The following is a 4,588-nucleotide window of genomic DNA, read 5'->3' as shown; positions in this document are numbered from 1 at the left end:
AGATTTTGACTGTTTTGTTCACTGATGTACCCTCAGAGCCTAGCATTATAGATGCTCAATTAGATATTTGTTGAATGAAAGAATGAATCCATTGCTATTTTATACCAGTAGTAGAAAACAGTGCATCGGGTCACCATAGCATGTACTACTACCTTTTGCTGAAATCTGTTGGTATCTTAGAGGGAGCACCAATAAATAGCTCCCCTTGCCCTGGTCTAGATCTAAACTAATTGGTAAATAAAGGTAAGTTTCAGTGGAGGACAAAATATCACCTTATTACTGATAGCACTAGTGAAAGAACATGATTATGTGTGTAGGCAAGTCATTTACCAAATACTAAACCCCAAAATTAAACACATGTATCAGCAAAGCATGGTTCTTCTGTCACTGAACCATGACACATGCCTCCTAACAGGAACAGAATGAGTTCCCTGAGTAGCAGAGAATTTCCTCTGCCCAGAATGAGGAAAGTAAGAGATAAGTAGGATAAAGTGATCTACATTTGTTTAGTTAGAGTAAAAGAAAAATAGAAAAAATGAGGGGAAAATAAAAGCTCAGATTTTTCTAGAATAAACTGATCGGGGCCCTTAAATTAAAAAAATCATACTGTGTTCTAATTAGTAAAACTAAAGCAAATCACACATACATAAGAGTGAAACTGCAAAGCAATAAGGAACAACTGAAAACTGAAAAACCAAGTAGAGGAAAAATAGGTCATTTACCAAGAATTACAATTGGAGTAAGAGCAGAGTTCTCATTAGCAATGATATATGCTACAAAACATTAGAATCTTATCTCCAAAGGAATGTGGGAAAATAACCGTCAGGCTAGAATTCTGTTTTCAGAGAATTTATTCAAAAGTGAGGATGAAAGAAAGTCACTTTAAGATATGCAGAGACTAAATGTTTATGACACATGGGCTCTTGAAGAAAGTACTTAAAGAATGAAATTCAACATAGAAGAAAAGCATGGGTGCAAAAATCAATGGTAATCAAAGCAACAAGCTGGAAATTTGTGGGGTGAAGTTCTGTGGGAAGGGAGAGGTGGAAAGAATGTAGAGGAGGGGTAAGATGAGGCCTACGACAGACCACATTTGGCCTCTGCTAGGAATCTGGGCTTCTTCTAAAGATTCAGGGCTCGATGGAAGGGTCTTAGCAGGGTGGTGATCTGGGTCAATGCGTTTTAGTAAGATCACTCTGGCAAGAGGGTATAGAATGTTGAGAAAAATAAGACTGATGTCATGAAGCCATTTAGAAGTTGTGGCTCATTTAGATGAGAAATGATTAGGACCTGAATGAAGGCAAGGAGGAAAGTGGTCAGATTCCAAAACTAGTGAAGCGGTAGGACCTCCGGACCCAGTAAATAATTAAATGTAGGGATAAAAAGAGGAAGCATCAAGGATGTAATTGTTTTTTAGGGCAGTTTTGATGGAGTCCAACTGCAGTGAGAGGATGAAGGGAGGTGACAGTGGAAACAATGAAAACCCTGTAAGAATTCATCCCTGAATGGGTGGAGAGACTGAGATGGTAGCCAGAAGACCAAAGTGAAGAAATACTTTAGGATGAGAAATTTATCCTCTATTTTAAATGATAATGGGTGGAGAACAAAGAATAGAAGCTAAAGTTGAAGGTAGAGAGACAGGATAGGAGATGCCTGATTGAACAAGGGCATGGGGACCTAAGAGGGAGAGAGCCTATGTACAAGGAAAGTTAGGGAAAGAGGCAGATTAAAAGAAACTTACAACTCCCTCTTCCTTTGAAAGTAGCATCATGACGGCACAGAACAGTGATGAACAATGCTGAGTGAATTAATGAATAAGTGCATGAAAAGATGGAGAAATGATGGATACATTCAGGCAGGCCCTAAAACATATGTAACTCTTAACCCAAAGGAGCATGTTCTCCAGATAGGTATGGTAGACCTCTAGTGGCCAAAAGAAAACTTAGAAATCTAATGGCCTAGAACAAAACTCGAATGAAATGGCTTGGGTAAATTTATTTGCAAAACAGTAAATACATAAAAGCATTGCTCCACAAAGATCCTGTCTACTTAATCTTTGCTGTGTTGTTTCTTATCAATGGGTTTAATGGTACATGTATTGTGAGTTCACTTTTATAATTAGACACTTAGAGTGAATGGCTTATGCAAATGAAGCTAGTAATCTTTTAATTATGATTGAAACAAAATAGTGCAGGGGGGACTAATTATTTATGTGTGAAATTGTATGTACAAGCTAGAGAAGATAAAAATAGTTATTTATTTTCAAATGAGAAAAAGGGAGACATCTATAACAAAGTGAGACTTTGATTACAGAAGCCTCAAATATAATGAAAACCGTGTATTTAAAAATAACACCAACAACAGGGTTTTTAAAAAAATAAGTGAAAACCACACTGTAAAAAAAAAAGGATAATAAACTATTTCAATCCTTTAAAATTAATAATAATGTCCTAATGTGAAATGCTTTGAGTAATCTAAAGGAAGAATTATTCATTGATTTAAACTATAATTCTTTTATGAGCCTGAGTGTTTTCTAATGAAGATTACATTTAGTTACCCTCATGTTAATAATAATTGAATAAAATGTTTGACACCTACTCCAAGTTAATTAAACTGCAAAAGAGCTCCAGTTTGTGAATCAGGAAAGTTAGATGATTTCTTAGGACTGCTTCAGCTTTTCCATTACAATTGATTTTATCAACAATGCACAATACCTTAGAAGAAAGAAAATGTATCTATTTAAGAGTAGAATTATTTGTGGGAATTATATGCAGCTGTTGAGGGGTAGTGTGAGAAAGTAAGGAAATATTGGATATGGGAGTATAAATGTAGAAACTTGTCTAATCCATCATCGCAGAATTTAAAAGACAGAGCAGAATTGAAAGAAGCTCAGTTCTTTGGGATTTCTTCTTTGATTATAAATCCTTTTTAATGTTCAGTTCAGTACCACTGTATTTGAGAATAACATTATTCAGTGTCTTAATTATCCTCTAGACTATTTTAAGGTACCATATACATTGTCGGCATGCTTTATTGTCTCTGATCTTCCTGGGATTTAGTCAACAGGCATCACTGTGTATTTGAATAACAATAAAGTTTTAAATTTGACAGGAATATAAGAAGTATCTAGAAGCAAGTAAAAAAAGATTTCCAGGCAATGTATAGGCAGTTCTAATAAAAATGTCTCTTAAAAATAGTCATACAGTGTCTACGGCCATGCCACCCTGAACAAGCCCATTCCCATCTGATCTCGGAAGTTAAGCAGGGTCGGGCCTGGTTAGTACTTGGATGGGAGACCACCTAGGAAGACCAGGTGCTGTAGGCGTAAAAAATAAAAAATAAGGGATTGTAAACTGACAAGTTCCTTGCAATCTGTGAGGTCAACCTAAGGTTGTCTCGCCTAAAAGAAAAATAGTCATACATATAAAGAAGGAATGGTTATCTCTGGACTATTTGATAGGTGGTTTTATTCTGCCTTTCTTCTATTATGTGTGTCCAAAGTTCTATGTGTTGAGCATCCATGACATTTGTCATTTTTTTCTCCCTTTTTCTTAGCTTTATTGAGGTATAGTTGACAAATAAAAATTGTATATATTTAAAGTGTGCACATGATGATATATATGTACACATTGTGAAATGATTACCACAATCAAGCTAATTAACACATCCTTGACCTCAAACAGTTACCATTTTTTGTGTGTGTATGGTGAGAACACTTAAGAGCTATTCTCTTAGCAAATTTCAAGAATACAATACAGTTTTATTAACTACAACACTATGCTATACATTAGATCCCCTAGAATTATTCATTTTATCACTGAAAGGTTGTACCCTTTGACTAACATCTCCCCAATTCCCTCTCACCTTCAGAACCTGGGAACCATCATTCTATACTCTCTACTTCTATGAGCTTGACTTTTTTAGAGTCCACACATTTTCCTTATCTATTCATCCAGTGACAGACACTTAGGTTGTTTCTATATCTTGGCTACTGTGAATGACATTGCAATAAACATGGGAGAGTAGACATGTTTTCAAGATATTGATTTCATTTCCTTCGGATGTATACAGAAGTGAGATTGCTGGATCATATGGTAATTCTACTTTTATACTTTTGAGGAACTTTCATATCATTTTCCATAAAGTCTGTACCAATTTACATCCCCACCAACAGTTCCCTTTTTTCCACAACTTCATCAGCGCTTGTCATCCTAACAGGTATGAGGTGATCTCATTGTAGTTTTGATTTGCATTTCCCTGATGATTAGTGATGTTGAGCATCTTTTCATGCACCTATTGACCATTTGTATGTCTTCTTTGGAAAAATGTCTCTTCAGTTTCTTTGCCCATTTTTAAATCCAGTTATTTTTTTCTATTGAGTTATATGAGTTCTTTATATATTTTGGATATTAACCCCTTATAGAATTATGATTTGCAAATATTTTCTCCCATTCTGTAGGTTGCCTTTGCATTTTGTTGGTTTCCTTTGCTGTGAAGAAGCTTTTTAGTTTGATGTAGTCTCACTTATTTATTTTTTCTTTCGTTGCCTGTGCTTTTGGTGTTATATCCAAAAAAAATTGCCAATGCC

The 4,588-nt window shown here is 35.3% G+C and overlaps 1 non-coding gene across 1 annotated transcript; it reads left to right on the top strand.

Moving 5' to 3' along the window:
- The first annotated feature begins 3,206 nt into the window (after positions 1 to 3,206).
- On the top strand, positions 3,207 to 3,325 carry LOC111737284. Its single transcript, XR_002779408.1, has one exon. It is a non-coding gene; the product is annotated as a 5S ribosomal RNA (ribosomal RNA).
- The last annotated feature ends 1,263 nt before the right edge of the window (positions 3,326 to 4,588 follow it).

The sequence above is a fragment of the Pteropus vampyrus genome, unplaced genomic scaffold (genome assembly GCF_000151845.1).
Source record: "Pteropus vampyrus isolate Shadow unplaced genomic scaffold, Pvam_2.0 Scaffold25, whole genome shotgun sequence".
Classification (NCBI taxonomy): domain Eukaryota; kingdom Metazoa; phylum Chordata; class Mammalia; order Chiroptera; family Pteropodidae; genus Pteropus; species Pteropus vampyrus.
This window is presented reverse-complemented; position numbering and strand designations above follow the sequence as displayed.